General features: G+C 44.8%; 1 pseudogene across 1 annotated transcript; it reads left to right on the top strand.

The window, feature by feature from the left end:
• Positions 1 to 12,767: 12,767 nt before the first annotated feature.
• Positions 12,768 to 19,255, top strand: LOC311522614 (up-regulator of cell proliferation pseudogene; annotated as a pseudogene). Its single transcript has 2 exons — positions 12,768 to 13,062; positions 14,514 to 19,255. The product of its transcript is annotated as an up-regulator of cell proliferation pseudogene (transcript).
• The last annotated feature ends 1,003 nt before the right edge of the window (positions 19,256 to 20,258 follow it).

The following is a 20,258-nucleotide window of genomic DNA, read 5'->3' as shown; positions in this document are numbered from 1 at the left end:
GGAGCTGAGAGGATTTTAAATTATAATCAAACTGGGGTGACCAGATAGAAAGTGTGAAAAATCGGGACGGGGTTGGGGGGTAATAAGCGCCTATATAAGAAAAAGCCCCATATATCGGAACTGTCCCTATAAAATCGGGACATCTGGTCACCCTAAATCAAACCGACAGAAATGTGTGACTGGGACACAGATGGGACAGGATTGGGACTGACCCCATGACCCAGTTCTCTCCCCATATTTCCAGGTCAGGGACAGAACCAGCCTGTTCATGGTTGCTTGTTCCTCAGTCGCCATCTTCTCCCCTTCAGCCCAGGGCTGCTTGGCCTGAGGGGGACAGGGCAGCAGCTCCTCTGGGATAGGCACTCAGTGGGGGCTGAGACTGCAGCTCAAACAGCCCCATCCTGAGAGTCCCGTGCCCCATCCGGGGCAGAGGGGCCCAGCTGGACTGACGGGACGGGGCGCAGGAAGCCACAATAGCAGCCAGATCTGGGGGGCTGGGAAAGGTCTGAGCCTCAGACTGGAACTGGGCCCTGCTGGAGCCTGGCCCGGCCAGGTAAAGGCCCAGCACTGTCTCAGGTGAGAGGGGAAAATGTCCATCCCCCACAGCATTGGGGGCTAGGAAGTAGTTGGGGAAACAGAGCCCCTCACCCTCTTAATAGCCTCCCCCTACCCCCGAGTAAATTGCCCTACTGCACTATTCCTTTTCAAAACAGATCCTCTCCTCCCCAGACTCCTCCTGTTTCCTTCTTTTCATCTACCCCCTTCTCTCGACTCTTTTCTCCCCTCTGCCCCTGAAACCTCCCCCATCCCAGACCCCACCCCATCAACTCCCCAAATCCTCCCTCCTCTGCTTCCCCCAAGCTTGCTCACCTTGCCCCTCACCTTGCCCCTTCTAGAGTCACCCCTACGCCCATCCCTCAAATCCTCTCCCTTTTTTGCCCCTGTAAATTACTCCCACCTCTTCCTCTATCCAGGCCTGAATCCCTCCCCCCCCCCCCACCCCATCCTCCTTTTCTAAATTCCCCCCTCCCGATCCCCAGGCATCGGTTATGTCAGTTTAACTGTCACCTCGGACATTCTGAGCCTACTTTGCCAACTTTCTCTAGGCTGAAAACCAGACCCCCTAGGCCCCACCCCGGCCCTCCTATTCCCCCGGGTCCTGCCCCTGCTCCGCCTCATCCCGCCCCTGTTCTGCCTCCTTCCCCCAAGGCCCTGTGCCCCACTCCTTCCTCTCCATTGCTCACTGCTCTCCACCTCCCATAACTGGATTGTCACCACCTCCCTTCTCCCACCAGCTGGGCTCCCTCTGCTCCAGGGCTGGGACAGGAGCTGCTGCAGCCTGACTTGGAACCTGCCTGCAGGGAGGAGGTGGCCCCAGCTGAGCAGGGGCTGGCGCGGATTGACGACCCAGCTCCTTCCCCCATAGCAACCTGACTTTCAGTGTCTGGTCAGTACATCTGACTGGACACTGCCAGGTCCCCTTTTCAACAGGACTTTCCAGTCAAAAACCAGACACCTGGCCGTCCTATGAGCCGCCTTCCCCACTTGGGGCCACCTGCACCCTCGTTACATTCAGCAGACGTGGTCAGGTGGCTCGTTTGTATAGAGGGAGGCTGAAGCAGCCAATCAGGGATTGGCCTGGGATCTGAGGGGCGCTATAAAGGCCCTTGCCTGGGACAGAAAGAGGTCTTGTGGGAAGTCTGTGCTTCCAGTGAGAGAAACCCTCTCTATAGTTTTAAATTGAGAAGCCTGAGGTTTTTCTCTGTTCCCCACACCCTACTGTGTAATCTTTAGCAAACAGATGGGGTGAAGAAAAACTGATGTCACTGGAGTGAAAGCAACACATTACACTGAAATATTCCACACATTACCCACCCCTGTGGGGACAGAGAAGGGTATCCCCACTGATAATCTTCCTCCATTTCCCTGCTGGGCTGTGCAAATCTTGCCCCATTATGGTGCTTTTGTACATCAGCCTGCCAAATGTTTCTATTGTATTGTGGGCCTCACATCCCAAACTCAACTCTGTCCTAATTTGAAGAAGGAAATGGTCACTTTTTAAAATCCCACTTTTGATTTCCAATTCCTCTTGATGTGAGGTTGCACAAAATCCCACAGCCCAGCCCCATCCACTTTGTGACAGTTCAAGACACTGTCATGTTCACCTACTGTTATCCAGGATTTTTAGAACCCAAAGCAGGGGTAACTTTTTTTTTTTTTTAGGCAGTGTTAGGAATAAAATAATGGGGGGGAATATAGGTTTTTTTAATTTGATATATGATTGATATAAGCAAGAGTGCTTTTATTTAAAATTATTTGTATTAGATTTATAAGCAAACACACACACATGCTATCGCAGGAGGTTGAGAGCATCCCAAAACATTTCTATTTACCTAAAGTTAAGAGCTGGTTTTGAGGGATTAACAGTCAGATTTTGAGGGGTGGGGGGTGTCATGGGAGTCCCTGGGCGATGCTCTGAAACTGCTCCCCACGAAGCCAGGCAGGACGCTGGGGAAGTCTCCTTTCTGGGAGCAGACTGTCTTCAGGAGACACAGCTCACACGGCTTCCACCTTCCTGGGTCTGATCTCGGAGCATTCAGCCTCCTCTGCCCCTCCGTGCGCTTCCCACAGCGAGTCCGCCCAGGCGGGGTCCTGGGGAAGCCAGAGGGTCCTGCCCCCCAGCTCCGCAGTCAGACATGGCTCTCAGCCAGCCAGTAAAACAGAGGTTTATTAGATGACAGGAACATGGTCTAAAACAGAGCTTCTGGTGCAGAGAACGGGACCCCTCAGCTGGGTCCATTTTGGGGGGCAGTGAACCAGACAACCATGTCTGCACTTCACTCCACTCCCCAGCAGCCCCAAACTGAAACTCCCTCCAGCCCCTCCTCCTCTGGGCTTTGTTCCTTTCCCGGGCCAGGAGGGCACCTGATTCCTTTGTTCTCCAACCCTTTAGCTCTCACCTTGCAGTGGGGAAGGGCCCAGGCCATCAGTTGCCAGGGAACAGGGTGTTGGCCATTCTCTGTGTCCAGACCCCTGCACATACCTGCCCTCTAGGGCTCTACAATGATCATACACCCTTATCCCACCACCTAGATACTTAAGAACTGAATAGGGGAAACTGAGGCACCCCCACACTATTCAGAGGAAACATTAAGAACAGTCCCGCTTCGTCACAGGGGGACCGTCTCCTCTTCGGCTGCTGGATAACTTAAATGTCAGAATCTTGCCTAAAGGAGCTCTCTTTGGGACTGCTTCAAAGAACACTTTTCAGCTAAACTTTTTATATTTTTTTAAACAAAGCACATAATTTATAATAGCCCCCTAGTAGACTGACAATTTTTCTAGCAACAGCCAAAACCAATTCATTTTTTTTATTAGCGAGCATTTTTACTTATAACAACAATAAAACTTACATGTCAGAGGGGCCTAAAACCAAGGTTAGCTGTCCAAACATTTCTTTTATTTTCATGAAACCTTAACAGTCTTTGCCAACCTTTCTTTTTGATAGCAAAACTGCCAAAGTGCAGTTGTATGACCTTGCCTCTCAGGGCCTAAGATTACCATAGCTGCATGATGTTTGGGTTTCATGGGGTAGCGGTTGAACATACAAAATGGCTGACTGCAGTATTGTCAAGTTCAGGGGTACACTCAGGAATGTCAAATTGGGGCTCTACACTACAAGTCCCTCCTCCTGCCTGTTGACAGAGACCATAACATTATTGAGCTCAGCCTCTCTATAGGCTAGTGCTGTACATGGACTGCAAATGATTCAATGCCCTCCTCCTGCCATAACTAACATTTACTGTTGTTTACTCAACACCCCATTGGGAGGATCTGTTAATCACCAGGTTCCTTTCCTATCCACTCCTGTTTCATTTACACTAAACCACTTTTGGACTTCGTTCATTGTTTGTGTAACAGAATAAAACCCTAATCCAATAGTTAAACCATCTATACTCCTATAACACATTTAAAACTTCCCTCATATCTTGAGGCTTTCCATTTAAAATCAGCCATCACCCATCCCAGTTCAGGGTTTTTAAGGCAGTCCCACAGACTTAGGTTGAAAGTCCAGTTTTCTTCCAGGCACTGTCTCCCTCCTGTTCCTGTAACTGCTTTTATGGCCTTTCCATGACTCACCTATGCAAGGCTGAGTTGTTATTAACACACTGTATGCTTGGGAACAGGGAAGTATCTCTCTAGTCGGTGAAATGATTATAACCCTCTTCATTATCTTGAAATCAGAATTTGGCCCTGACTCCATTGATAGCAGCAGGGGTCATTCTGATTTTACACCAGGATAACTGAGATCAGAATCTTGCCCTGACTCCTTGACCTCAGTGTGGTTGCTCCAGATTTAAAATGGAGATAATTATCAGACGTTAGCCCGTATAATGTATTTTTCCTTTGAGATAAATGAGGCTCCTTACAAACCAGCCTTGGGATAACCTTTTGGAACAGTTCAAAGTCTAGATCTAGAGACTGATAACACAGGGCAGAATCCACTCTGCTAACCCTCCCTTCACCACACCCTTGTGGTATTTCCTTCTTTTCTCTTCTCTTTTTCATTCTCTTCTCTTTCTTTCTTTGTTTTCACTCTCGGTAATGTTTGTTCTAACGAAACTAACAAGTATCATTTCTGTAATTTACTATCCCCCGTCTGTCTCTTTCTATCTGCAGCGGAGTAGGGCAGCGATCACACGGATAGAGCTAGGTGTATGAAGAATTCTTCAAAAAGAACTGGATTAGACTGTGAGGATTTTGCACTGCAGATTTAAGGTGAATTGCAGGGCTCAGCGTTGATCAGTGTAGGGAGCCAGAAAACAGGGGGGTTGTTGGTAACAGAATGCAAGAAAGAAACTAAAGTTTCAGTTTTTCTCCCTTGATTCATCTCTGAAAACAGATCTTTTTTCAGTGGAGTGTTTACAGATGCAGACTTAGTTTTCTGACTCACTGGTTGGGATGGCCCAAAAGTTTGCTCAGTGTCCTAGCTGAGGCAGTGGCATGGAGAAGACAGTGAAAAGAGCTGAGGAATGAGGGCTACAGCGATTCAAAGACAAATTGAGTGAAAACTAGCTGAAGATAGGATATGACAACATCTTCTGGAAAGCTACAGAAAGTGGATTCTTCAGACCTGCCTGACCGCTGATCAGCCACTCCAGGAAGGACTGAAGGGTGTTCAAGGAGCTGAAAGCAACTGAAGAAGAGAACTGGCAGAAAGACTGACCAAAATAACAGGAGTTGGTAAGGAATGAACCAAAAAGAGATCAGCCTCCTCTCTATAGGCAGATTTGAATATGTTTTAAAGGTTTTTTTTCCCCATTATTATTTATAATTGAAAGATTCACTCTTTCAGCCAAAACTCTGCCCTGTAAGGATGTCATGTGTAAGCAGGGGAATAGTCCCGCTCTTGTGGGGAACTTTCCTGGCTTCTGCACTACCCCGGTGAAGTGGGCTAGCGAAAGGATCCGAGTCCTCGCTCCCACTTCCTTTACCCAGTGGCCTCCCTGCCCTTGAGGACTCCCCTTCCACTCTCCTGTCTGGCAGAGTCCTCGTAACCCCAACAAGGCTGGGCCCAGGATTCCTGGGGGGTTCGACCCCCAACCCTGCTGCGGTCACCTAGGACAGGGGCTTGGGTGTCCCCACTCCGGGGTACTCTCTCTGCACTGGGAACCTCTCTGACCCACTGACCATTACATACAAGTTAAAGCAAATGCAAGTTATTTCATCGACAATTAATTTTAAAAAGAATAAGGAAAAATGGGAAAGGTTAAAGGAAACACGTCACCCTGCCCCGTGGCAGGGAACATCACAAACAGTGTCCCCGGAACGTCAGGGCGGTTCACAGTCTGCTTATGTAAGTCCCAGGCCTTCTTCTCAGGCCCTGGCTGGGCTGCAGGGATGCTGTGGGTTGGACACTCGCTCTGGTGGTGGCCGCACGCTCTCAGGCTCTAGGTGGCAGGACCCAGTGTCGCCCCCGCCCTGTCGGGGTTACGATCCAAGCCTGGCCTGCAGAGCCCCTTGGCTGAGGCGTCTCCCTGTGCTGGGCCCACTGCCCAGGGTCCCCCTCGCTCTCCCCAGCTGCTCATGACACCCAGCTCCAGACAGCTCCAGCCCCAGCCCCACCACTCGGTCTCTGCACCGCTGCTGCTGCTGCCTCCAGCTCCCTGGGCAGATTCTCTGGCCCCTCTGGCTCTGGTGGCTGCAGTTCTGCTCCCAGGGCAAGTCTGCTCTCTTTGGGCTGTGCCTCTGGCTTTGGGGCTGCAGCTCTGCTCCCAGGACAGGGGCTGCTCTCTCTGGGCTGCTTTTCTGGTCCCTCTGGATCTGGCCCAGCTCTGCTCCCCAGCTCAGCTCGGGCCCCTGTTTTCTCCTTAGCTCGGCCCCACTCTGTCTGACCCAGGCAAATCCAGCTCACACGGAGGACGGGACCTCCCTGGCCTCCTGACTCCCTGATTAGCCTGCCCGCCCTGTCATTCAGGCTGATCTGAAGCATTGGCCTCTCCCCATTGTTCCTGGGGACTGTCAGTTTCAGGGTTCTGGTTTCCCATCGACCCTTCCCCCTTTTAGTATTTGGAGCTAGCAACTAAAACACCCCCACTGAATGTTAGTAAGGGGGCAACAGTCCCCTTACACATGCAATAATATGATTATGTCATTTTGGTGTTTTGAAGTCACATTTGATGTTTTTCATCTTTTCCCCCTGCCATGCAGTTCCTACAGGACAATAATGGGGGAAATGGCCATTAATCCTACCTATATTCAAATATAACCCATGCCATGAGTTTTAACGATGTGGAAAGTTGGAAGAGTCCTTGACAGGACAAAAATAAGGTTGCTTATGCACCCTAATTCTACATTTCCAGACGTTAACATGTTTGGATTTCTTTTAAGTTTAACCTTAATTCTGAATTTCCTCCATTTGTAATGCCTGGTTTGGGGATAATTACATCATCCCTGAAAATTATTTTACCCTAAATTACTGATATGTGCTCATAACCGTAACTCCATTTTAATGTAGCTTTTGTCTAGGAATTTCGTGGGGTTTTAAAATTAAAAATCTCATAGTTGAAAAGTAAACACAACTCTCAAAGATAATAGTACCACAGGATATTTCTAATGCTGTGAAGCCAGGAGGTATCACCTTTAAATCTTTTTTGAATTTTAATGTTTATGGTTAGATTCCAGGGTACACTTTGGCTGCTTTATCCCATTCTGGAGCAGCACAAAGCAACCAGAACATGAGATAGTTAAACTGCATTTACAGCTGCTTTGTTTACCAGAGCAGTGTGAAACCGCCAGAGTGCACACCACAGTTTATCCCCTCTTCCTGTCCTCCAAATTCCCCATTCCTTTGAACCCTCTTAATTTTCCCTGTGCACACACCTAAAATTCCCCTGTCTCTTGCACCTCCCTACCTTAACCTGTGCACACACTTGCCCACCTCCAAATTCCTCTCTATGGATGGAAATCCCATGCTCCAATAATAAGAATATGGCTGTAGGGATATATTACCAACCACCTGACCAGGATGGTGATAGTGACTGTGAAATGCTCAGGGAGATTAGAGAGGCTATTAAAATTAAAAACTCAGTAATAATGGGGGGGATTTCAATTATCCCCATATTGACTAGCTACATGTCACCTTGGGACAGGATGCAGAGATAAAGTTTCTTGACATCTTAAATGACTGCTTCTGGGAGCAGCTGGTCCTGGAACCCACCAGAGGAGAAGCCATTATTGACTTAGGGCTTGTCTACACTACCCTCCAGATTGACGGGCAATGATCTATCCAGGGGTGGGGGGTCAATTTATCGTGCTAGTATAGATGCAATAAATCGACCACTCAGTGCTCCGTCGACTCCAGTACTCCACCAGACCGAGAAGCGCAAGTTGAGTCGACAGGAGAGCTAAGTATGTCAACTTCAGCAACGCTATTCACATAACTGAAGTTGCATAACTTAGATCAATCTCCTGCAGTAGTGTAGACATGCCTTTAATCCTAAATGGAGCACAGGATCTGGTCCAAGGGGTGAATATAGCTGGACCGCTTGGTAATAGTGACCTTAATATAATTAAATTTAATATTCCTGTGGTAGGAAAAATACCACAGCAGCCCAGCACTGTAGCATTTCATTTCACAAAGGGGAACTACACATAAATGAGGCTAGTTAAACAGGAATTAAAGGGTACAGTGCCAAAAGTGGAATTTCTGCAAGCTGCATGGGAACTTTTTAAAGACACCTAGTAAGAGAACGAAAAAAGAGCCACCGTGGCTAAACAGCGAGGTAAAAGAAGCAGTGAGAGGCAAAAGGGCATCCTTTAAAAAGTGGAAGTTAAATCCTAGTGAGGAAAATAGAAAGGAGCATAAACACTGGCAAATGAAGTGTAAAAATATAACTAGGAAGGCCAAAAAAGAATCTGAGAAACAGTTAGCCAAAGACTCAAAAAGTAATAGCAAATTTTTTTTAAAGTACCTCAGAAGCAGGAAGCCTGCTAAACAACCAGTGGGGCCACTGGATGATTGAGGTGCTAAAGGAGCACTCAAGGACGATAAGGCCATTGCGGAGAAACTAAATGAATTGTTTGCATCCGTCTTCACAGCTGAGGATGCGAGGGAGACTCCCAAACCTGAGCCATTCTTTTTAGGTGACAGATCTGAGGAACTGTCCCAGACTGAGGTATCATTAGAGGAGTGTGATGTTGCACTCCATATGTTTTATGGAAATATGCTTATGAATATGAATATGATGTAACTGGAATGTGCTTTACACTAAATACCACTTGTATGGTATCATTAGAAAGCTTATGATCTACTGAGTGTGTTCATCCTATTTGTGTGCATGTCTCATTCTTATATCTGAAGTTAGAAGTTCATATCTTTTATTTCTATTACTGTTGCAATCACACCAACTGAGGGCCGTCAATGGAGCATTAGCAACTTGAGGGCTCCCATTGACCAGGAATATTGGTTGTAAATGATTTATTTACCTGAAACCATTTCTTTGTACATGTAGGCCAGCCCATGGAGAATGGGCAGTGAGATCACAGAAACATGTGACCATGTCACCTGATACTGAAATCCATTTTAAATCTTGTATTTTTCCATTTAGAAGGAGGGGTGGGGGCCAAAGACAGACAAAAGACTCCTACCTTGTGCCAAAGCTATAAAAGGGAGTGGATCAGGACAAAGGAGGCTGCCGGTCATGAGAAAACCCCTGCTTACCACCCGGTGTCCCTAGCCTCTGTTTGCCAGCAGATGGGAATGAGATCACTTGATGATTAACTCTTCTGTTCATTCCCTCTGGGGCAACTGGCACTGGTCGGAAGACAGAATACTGGGCTAGATGGACCCTTGGTCTGACCCAGTAGGGCCATTCTTATGTTCTTATGAGATTTCTGCTGGATATAACAAAGACTGTACCGGGGAAAGGATTGACCCCAGGTTAGGAAGGTGTCTAGTCTGTGAAAGGAGCTTACTGGAACATCTTTAAGGGTGAGACAATATCTGTAATCAGTTTCTTAATGTATTAGGCTTAGACTTGCGTGTTTTTTGCTTTAATTTGCTTCATGACTTACTTTTTTCTGTCTGTTATTTCTTGAAACCACTTAAATCCTACTTTTTATATGTAATTAAATCACTTTTGTTTATTAATAAACCCAGAGTAAGTGTACTGGGGGGGGGAGCAGCTGTGCATATCTCTCTATCAGTGTTCTAGAGGGCGGACAATTTATGAATTTATCCTGTACAAGCTTTATACAGAGTAAAACAGATTTATCTGGGGTTCAGGCTCCCAGAAAGGTTGAACACTGGGTGCTAGGAAAGTCCCTGTTAGCTGAGAAGTCCCTGGGATGAGTGAATCTCAGTTACAGTGAACTGCAGAGAGGCGTACCCAACCTCTGGGTCTGTGCTAGAGCTGACTCGAGTGTCTGCAGCAGCAAGACAAGAGTGGAGGGGCGCCTGTTCTGGCAGGAGGGTTGTTCTCAGTGGTGTCCCAGCTCATCGAGTGACAGTCTCGAGGGGACTCTCTGTGACTGAACCTGTCACAAGGACATTTTGCAACAAATTGATAAATTAAACAGCAATAAGTCACCAGGACCAGATGGTATTCACCCAAGAGTTCTGAAGGAACTGAAATGTGAAATTGTAGAACTACTAACTGTAGTCTACAACCCTATCATTTAAATCAGCTTCTGTACCAGATGACTGGAGGATAGCTAATGTGTAATTTTTAAAAAGGGCTCTCAAAGTGATCCCGGCAATTAGAGGCCTGTAGGCCTGACTTCAGTACCAGGCAAACTGGTTGAAACTATAATAAAGAACAATATTGTCAGACATATAGAGGAACATCATTTGTTGGGGAAGAGTCAACATGGTTTTAGTAAAGGGAAATCATGCCTCACCAATCTACTAGAATTCTCTGAGGGGTCAACAAGCATGTGGACAAAGGAGATGCAGTGGATATAGTATACTTAGATTTTCAGAAAGCCTTTGATAAGGTTCCTCCCCAAAGGCTCTTAAGCAAAGTAAGCTGCCACGAGATAAGACGGAAGGTGCTCTCATTGATTGGTAACTGGTTAAAAGATAGGAAACAAAGGGCAGGTATAAATGGTCAGTTTTCAGAATGGAGAGAGGTAAATAGTGGTGTCCCCCAGGGTCTGTTCTGGGACCAGTCCTATTCAACATATTCATAAATGATCTGGAAAAAGGGGTAAACAGTGAGGTGGCAAAATTTGCAGATGATACAAAACTACTCAAGATAGTTAAATCCCAGGCAGATTGCGAAAAGCTACAAAAGGATCTCTCAAAACTGGGTGACTGGGCAACAAAATGGTAGATGAAATTGAATGTTGATAAATGCAAAGTAATGCACATTGGAAAGCATAATCCCAACTATACATATAAAATGATGGGGTCTAAATTAGCTGTTACCACTCAAGAAAGAGATCTTGGAGTCATTGTGGCTAATTCTCTAAAAACATCCACTCAGTGTGCAGCGGCAGTCAAAAAAGCGAACAGAATGCTGGGAATAATTAAGAAAGGGATAGCTAATAGGACAGAAAACATCATCTTGCCTCTATATAAATCCATGGTATGCCTACATCTTGAATACTGTGTGCAAATGTAGTCACCCCATCTCAAAAAAGAGATATTGGAGTGGGAAAAGGTTCAGAAAAGGGCAACAAAAATGATTAGGGGTATGGAATGGCTTCCGCATGAGGATAGATTAATAAGACTGGGGCTTTTCAGCTTGGAAAAAAGACGGCTAAGGGGAGATGTGATTGAGGTCTATAAAATCATGACTAGTGTAGAGAAAGTAGATAAGGAAGTGTTGTTTACTACTTCTCATACCACAAGAATTAGGGGTCACCAAATGAAATTAATAGGAAGCAGGTTTAAAACAAATAAAAGGAAGTATTTCTTCACACAACACACAGTCAACCTGTGGAACTCCTTGCCAGAGGATGGTGTGAAGGCCAAGACTTTAACAGGGTTCAAAAAAGAACTAGATAAATTCATGAAGGATAGGTCTATCAATGGCTATTAAGCAGGATGGGCAGGGATGGTGTCCCTAGACTCTGTTTGCCAGAAGCTGGGAATGAGCAACAGGGGATGGATCACTTGATGATTACCTGTTCTGTTCATTCCCTCTGGGGAATCTAGCACTGGCCCCTGTCAGAAGACAGGATACTGGGCTAGATGGACCTTTGGTCTGACCCAGTATGGCCATTCTTATGTTCTCCTTCCTCAGCACCTCCATACATTAGCCTGCAAATATATTCACCATAGTTGCCCCTTCTATCATGGCACACTTGTTGAGTACTTCTGGTGCCAGAAGTAGCTTTCAAAAAGATATTAGGGATTAATGGTCATTGTTTTTGATATCTGAACATTTCTATCAGAGATAATTTCCTCCTTCCCAAATGGCCACCATCTTCCACTCTTCTCAATGGGACTGATGCCACAGCAGCATTCAAAGTAGATGGTGGTCTCCTCTGTTGTGAGGAGGTGGAGGCAGTCAGTCCTCTGGAGAGCACTGTGAAAGAAACCCTTTCAAAAGTAGCCAATAACTGAGTGCAGTTATGGCTTCTGTCCCATGGAGTACAAGAAAGAGGGAAACCATTTTGATAGAGGGTAGTTGTCAGTGGAATTCTCTGCTGTAGACTATTACACACTTCAGCCTTTGCTTCACAAGAAAAAATTTCATTATGAAGAATTAAAAAAACAACAACTAACATTCATACTAAAACATATTTGAATGTAGTCCATGAACAACAGTCCAATAAGGATTAATCATATGGGAAGTGTGAAGAGTCTGTATTATTCTGCTACCGTGAAAATTAGGGGCAAAAAAGGGGGGGGGGGAAGGTTTCTACTTCTGTGTGATAAATTACTTAAAGGGCTCATATTTTATTTAATTTTAATTCTTCAATTAATGTCCAGATTTACTTATAAATTCTCTGAAAATTCCTTCAGTGCCCAAAGAGTAGGTGGTGTAATTCTGCGGGGGATACGCTGTATTTATCACACATAACAAACAGGTTGTATCCGTGCTTTAGGTGCAACAGTCAACTCAACCTTATCTATGTGGTGAGGTGTCCCCCTCATCTGCTCCTCCCTACTCAAGGCCCTAAGTGCAGAGGCCCTTTGCACTACCGCATACACAGCAACTTCCCTTTGCATGTTAAGTCTTTCTTCTTGTTCCTTCCCAACAAACCTTTCTGGGTTCTTGTTTTGTACAGTGCTAGGCCCTGCTGATACTGCAGTAATGGCCACTGGGGCCAAGTGCTCAGAGATTCTCTTCAAGGAGCAGGAAAGATTAATTGAGATTCTTCAACAAGAGCCAGATGCTCTCCTGAGAGAGTTATGGTCCCAGGACATTATCTCTGAGAAGAAACACAATGCCTGGAGGAGAATTAACAAGCCAGAGGAGAGAGTCAGACGCGTGATAGGAAAAGTACTTCAGCAGGGAGAGGAAACATGTCTGCATTTCCTGGAGACTTTAAACAATCTACAACATGGACATCAGTGCTTGAATCTGCTTTCTGAATATTCCCTGCCTGGTGAGTGCTAGCACATTTCACACTTGTTTCAATGTATTTTAAAGAGCATCCTCCCAGGGGAGTCTTTATCTCCACGAATTGAAGGGCCCAGCAGCAAAGCTGTGTGATTAATGGATTTTTTGGTTTGCTGGCAATGCAGAAAAATGAGAGGGAAATCATTTCAAGTACAACTGAAAATTAAGTTTTGCATAGCATTTGGCAAATCTAAGTAAGAAAAAATTGTTTCATGTCAAAGTGTTTTGTTCCCCCTGAAATGACGTTTCATTTAGATTTGGAGCAATTTCTACCATTTTGAATTGTATTTAATAAAAACAAAAACAAAATTTCTAAAAGAAAAGTCATCTTGAATTGAAGCATCAAAATGTTTGATTTTAAAAATGTTGAAACAAAAGATTTGGATTTCCTCCCTCCGCCCCAAATGAACAGTTTGGTGACCCCAACAGTCATCAGAACTGGACACAATATTCCAGTATCAATTTCACCAATGCTTTATACAGTGATAAAATCACCTCCCTATGCATACTCACCACTCCACGGTTCATTAATATCAGGATTGCATTAGCCCTTTTACTGCATTGCCCTGCGAGCTCATCTTCAGCTGTGGGTAGAGTCACTGTTTTCCAAGCTACAGTCCTATTCTACTGAAGTTTGGAAGTCATGTCTTCTGGGTAAAATGTAGTGCTACTATGGGCCAAGAAGCTTAACTGTTGACTTCTTATTCAGTCCTCACTTCCTGCCCCAATAGGATGCACTGAGAAAAAAGGTGGGGGCATGGAAACAATCTAATGGAGTAGTAAACAGAGGTGGGAAGAAGGAAGAATTTGTTCACTCTCTGAAAGACTAAGTATGAGCAGAGCTGGATGAATAATTGAGGTTTTGGTTTTGTGGCAGTTCCAAAAATAAAATTTGGTTTGCATTAAACCAAATCCAATTTTTTTTTAACTTTTTGATGACTTAAAAAGTTAACTTGGAGCCTTTTCCAGAGTGGGAATTCAAACCTTGCTTTCCCACATCCACTGGGCTACATGTTATGGGGTGGGAGGGAAGAGCAACAGCACCTCCTCTTTCTCCTCTGGGCATCTTATGAATGGCTGAAACTAGTCGTGGCAAATTTGCAATAGCTTCAGGCCAACCGAAACCACATTTTTCACTGAATACACAACCTGTCTGAAAGAATTTGCCCAGCTTTACTTAAGTGTGACATTTCAGTTAGGATGACCGTGTGTGTGACAAGTGGATCCAATCTGTGACAGTTGCTCCAAATGAATGGTGCTTGGGAATAGCAGCTACACGATTCTTTTAAGTAGCTGTCACTTAAAAGGAACATGCGGGCCTCCATGATTTTTGTTCAGTAATTACAATTCCCTTCACATTACAACCCTAATACCAAAGTAACAATTATATCTGAGAACTTTTTCAGTTTAACAAACTGTTGTATCACCTTTCTGCAGAGAGACCAAAAGCCCTTCAGTACATCGAATCAAAGCTAAAAATGAAGAAATACAGAAGCAGGAAACTAAAGCTGAGAGATGTCCTGGAAATCACCCCAGAGTGTCTAAAGGACTGCCCTCCTCAGACAACAGACGATTTACCTTGGCATTTCCTGAGGAAGCTCCTGGCTCTGAATGGGACAGCCAGAAGCACAAGCCTTGAGCACAGGGCACCCATTGATCAAACACTAACTGTGGACAAAGAGGAGCTGGATATTAATGAAGATTGTTTTTTTCTTAGTGGCACTGTCACCAATGATTCTCTGCACCCCCTCGATGTTATTTGTGCTGTTCTGCTTTGCTCAAACAGTTTCCTACAGCAGGAAATCCTGTGCAAAATGTCCACGTGCCAGTTTGCCCTCCCTCTGCTGTTACCTGCCCTCAACACCCCCAAGTGCACCCTACTGCTGTGGGCCATGAGAGATATTGTGAGGAAGTGGAGGCCGCACTCCCTGACAGAGAGCAGAGGGTTCAGGGAGGAGAGCCTGGTGCTCACCAAAATGCCAACCATTTCCTTTGTGCGGATGGGGAGCTGCAGCTTCTCCAAGTCCAAACTCCTCAATGACATTCTGAGCCCCTACCAGCAGAGGCACAATTTCTTTGTCCATCAGGACATGGAGTTCGGAAATATCCCTCGGGAAATCGCAGCTGGGCTGGTCGAGATTTCCTGGTATTTCCCCGGTGGAAGGGAGAGTTCAGATCTTTTCCCAGAGCCGGTCGCGGTTACAAACCTGCGCGGAGACATTGAGTTGCATTGGCTGCAGTTCACCTTTTTAACAGGGATCTCCTCAGCAGTGTTCATAGTTACTGAGAGCATCAATGAGACACAATACGCGCGGTTATCATCTCTGCAGGGATCAGCCACTAAATACTATTTCATCCTTAACAGTCAGTCTGGGAAAGCCAAGGACACACTGGGTTTCCTGAAAAAGTTAGCCCCAGTGCTGAAACTGAACAACTCACAGGTGCTGCAGAAAGGAAGGGCCACAAATAAGGCAGCATTTATAAAACATCTGCAGTCTGCAGTAGCAGCTATAATGAATTCTTCTCCCAAGACAGTGAGTATAGAAGCCATGGCTGAGACAGCACATCAGTTAGGCATCCAGGTAGATGAGGATAGTAAGGAATGTCAGAGCACCTGCAAATATGCAAAGAAAATCACTGTACAAATAAAAGATGTGGTAGAGTACAAGAGGGAAAATCTGAGACTGCAGGGGGAACCATGGAAAAAGTTGGCTGAAGTGGAAAGAGAGCTGTGCCAAATGAGAAGGCAAGGAGACATCCCTCTTGAGAAATACAAATTTCAACTGAAAGAGAAATTATTAGAGTTACGTACTCAGCAGAATAAAAATCACCCTACAGATGGTGTGAGTACATTTATCAAGACAATAGGACAACCGCCGCCCATAAAGAAACATTATTTCCTGAAATGGATGAAGTTTTACCTGGATCACATTGCTCGGGAGAATCTTTCTAAATTACAGGATCAATATAAAGAGACATGCAAAAACTCAAAACATGACCCCCAAAAGTTGGCAGAACTAGACAAATTAATCTCTGCCAGTTCCTTAGGGGTGGAGCATTTCATGCGTGAGTTGGGGCAATTATATGAGGCTGAACACGCAATGGTGAAAGAAGGTAAACTAGCAGAAAGCAAAAGACGGTTCATCCATCTCCCAAGCATCGTAGCTGACCTGATGTTGGAAAGGTTTCCCATGGAGCTGATTGATGGAGATGTATCCAACATCCCATTGCAGTGGGTGACAGATGTTCTGACTGAGCTCCATGCCAAGCTGGGGGGAAGGTCCAGAATGCTGGTTATAACGGTGCTGGGAGTGCAGAGCACTGGGAAATCCACCCTCCTCAACACCATGTTCGGCCTGCAGTTTGCAGTGAGCAGTGGCCGATGTACAAAAGGAGCCTTCATGTCACTCATTAAAGTGGCAAAGAACTTTCAGCAGGAACTGGGCTGTGATTTCATCCTAGTGATAGACACAGAAGGCCTGAAAGCCCCTGAACTGGCCAAATTAGAGGACAGTTATCAACATGACAATGAGCTGGCCACACTGGTGGTTGGATTGAGTGACATAACCATCGTTAACATGGCCATGGAGAATGCCAGTGAAATGCAGGATATTCTGCAAATTGTGGTCCATGCTTTTCTCAGAATGGAGGAAATCGGGCAAAAACCGAACTGCCAGTTTGTGCATCAGAATGTCAGTGATGTGTCTGCGCATGAACAAAACATGAGGGACAGGAAACACCTCCTGGAGCAGCTGGATGAAATGACCAAAGCTGCAGTAAACATGGAAAAGAAATTCAAGGAGATTAAATTTTCTGATATTATGGATTATGATCTGGAACACCACAATTGGTACATCCCTGGCCTGTGGCTTGGAGTCCCTCCCACGGCTCCAGTGAATGTAGGATACAGTGAAGAGGTTTATGAATTAAAGAAAAATGTGTTTGCATTTCTGAAAGGCTGTTCACAAAAGAGATCCACCAAGGACATTCCTCAATTCATCAAATGGGTGAGGAGACTGTGGAATGCTGTAAAACACGAGAACTTCATCTTCAGCTTTAAAAACAGCCTCATCGCTGAAGCCTATAACCAGCTGTCTGTGAAGTATGCAGAGTGGGAGTGGGGTTTCCGGAAGGAGATGCATCTCTGGGTATCTGAAAAAGAAACTTTCATTCAAAATCTGCCATCAGATAAAGACACCCTAACCAAACTAAGGAATGAGGCACAGGAGAAACTGAGGCAAGAAGCAGAGAAGATTTTGGATAATTTAAAACAATATTTTGAAAGTGGAGCAGCAAATCTGCACCTGATAGAAAAGTACAAAGAAGATTTTTGTAGAAGTGTAAATAGTCTCAGGAATGAACTGGAGTATTATTCATTGAGCAAGTGGCAAGAAACAATTCAAATTAAAAAAGGAAGGCACAAAACAGATGCTATTATGTCAGAGTACAAGAGAAAAATTGAAGAGCAAGTTGATAGGCTTCTGAACCAGTGCAGGAAAAGCAAATGCAAACTAAATAATAATGAACTGAAGAAAGAATTTGAGAACATGTGGAGAGAAACATTGTCTGAATTATCACTCATTCCTTTGCAGAAACGCAAAATATGTGAAGATATGGAGTTTCATCTGAGAAGAGACCTAGCGAATAGGGGGAGTGCAGCAAGGCAGAGATTAGAGGAAGCCAAAAGCTTGCTTACTTATAAAACACAATGTTTCAGAATGCAAAAGGAATACTTATTCGCCAATGTGTTCAAAGGTGTGAAAGAATTCATTACACAAGAACACTTGCATAAAACAAATACTCTAGCTAAATCCTTAATAGAGAAGTGCAATAGTTACACTGAAGAAAAGGTAAAAGGCAAAGCAGATTATGATGAAACTTATTGCAGAGAGTTGTTGCGGATGATTAATGAGCAGCTTCAGCAGGCGAATGTTCAAAACCCTGACACCAGTGCATGCTTTGAAGTTGACCTAAAGCTTCACATTTTGGGGGATGCAGCTCGTGCATTTCAGAAGATGCATGAAGAATTCATTAAAGAAAATGATCCTCTGCAATGTCTGAGGAAACTGAACCCTCAGTATCTCTCCACATTCACAGCTCTTTACTTAGAGAAGGATGTGTGTCAAGACAGTGCCTGGAATTTCTGTGATCAGTGTCTCAGACCTGCTCTGGTGGACTACATGAACAAGAGACTTGGGACAGAAATCGTGGATGACTTTCTCAGCAGTGAACAGTCTATTGAGTACAGCACACGGAACTTCTTCCAATTCTTTGTTCTGGAGAAGCTGTTGGAAGAAAATGACTTTAACAGTTATTTGCAATACACAAGGAATTATGCTGATTTAATCAAGAGCCGGATAGAGAAACACTTGTTAACACACTACAGAGAGAAGGCAACTTTGGGAGGTTTGGAGAAAAGGATTTTATCCCCAGTAATTAATAAACTCAACAATGTTCTGAAAAACTCCATAGGTGAGAAGACTAAGACCGTCTCTGTCTTTCTACAAAACTTTTGTGAAAAGCTGCAGCAGGATCTAGTCATTCCCAGGGACAGTTTTGAAGTGATACAATTTAAAAACACAGCAACTGGAGACCAATTTTCAGCTTTTATATTACATTTTATTCCTGACCTGGAAAAACAAGTTTTATCCACTTTTGAAAATCTGGACATTGAGTCAAATCTCTCCAAACTTGCAGTGAAACCCCAGGATGAGATCTTCAAGCGAGTGTTTGGCTGTGGGAAGCAGTGTCCACTCTGTAAAGTCCCCTGTGATGCAGGAGCCCCTGCACACAAGGAGCATTTTGCCTCAATGCATCGACCTATAGGATTAGGGGAATGCCAGGCTAACAAAAAAGAGATACTTACCTATGACATATGCTCTTCTGCAATGGTTTCCAATGGCACATTCACATGTTCAGAGACAAAATGGGAACCTCATCCTTATAAAGATTATCGCAAATTTTTTCCAGACTGGTGCATCCAGCCAGATCCCAGCATCACGGCTTCCGATTACTGGAAGTTTGTTTTCAAGGAATTCAATCACCAGTTTGCTAAGGAGTTTGATGCTCTCCCTGCCGATCTCCCTGAGGACTGGGGTAATATCACCAAAGAGCAGGCACTGGAGAGCCTAAAGGAAACTTTTGCAAGAAGCCAGAAACAGGCTGAGAAACTCTGTTAGTGGAAAGTTACAGGAATTAATTTTCTTTACATGTGGCATGTGAAGAAAATCCCATATCTTCTAAATATGTAATTTTGTTTGTCTTAGAATATCAGGCACAGTTTGCAGCTTTCAAACAGATAAATTAACGCTGCTTTTTCACATTTTACATCACATAACTATTTATGGCACAATTAAAGATGAGGGAAAGACTCAAACATGGAATTTCTGTATCTTTTTCTTAAGGAACAAATGACCCAAACCCCAAGTCTGTCCTCACCACTGCATTTTGCTGGTGCAGTGGGACCATCAAGTGACCTGCAAACTTCTCCCAGATGCGTGTTCCCTCCAAAGAGATCCCAAACACCAAGCATCCACTTCCGCTACTTAAAGTATCAATAGCCTGTACTGTGGCTAATCTGACACCAAACAGCCTGGCCCTGATGCTTGACTTCCATGGGGAAACATGACAGGTTTCAGAGTAATAGCCGTGTTAGTCTGTATTCGCAAAAAGAAAAGGAGGACTTGTGGCAACCTTAGAGACTAACCAATTTATTTGAGCATGAGCTTTCGTGAGCTACAGCTCACTTCATCGGATGCATACCGTGGAAACTGCAGCAGACTTTATATACACACAGAGAATATGAAACAATACCTCCTCCCACCCCACTGTCCTGCTGGTAATAGCTTATCTAAAGTGATCATCAAGTTGGACCATTTCCAGCACAAATCCAGGTTTTCTCACCCTCCACCCCCCCACACACAAATTCACTCTCCTGCTGGTGATAGCCCATCCAAAGTGACAACTCTCTACACAATGTGCATGATAATCAAGTTGGGCCATTTCCTGCACAAATCCAGGTTCTCTCACCCCCCCCCCACCCCCATACACACACAAACTCACTCTCCTGCTGGTAATAGCTCATCCAAACTGACCACTTTCCAAGTTTAAATCCAAGTTAAACCAGAACATTTATGTTATGGCCCAACTTGATTATTATGCACATTGTGTAGAGAGTTGTCA

Source organism: Lepidochelys olivacea, assembly GCF_965140295.1.
Source record: "Lepidochelys olivacea isolate rLepOli2 genome assembly, chromosome: 6".
Classification (NCBI taxonomy): Eukaryota; Metazoa; Chordata; order Testudines; family Cheloniidae; genus Lepidochelys; species Lepidochelys olivacea.
This window is presented reverse-complemented; position numbering and strand designations above follow the sequence as displayed.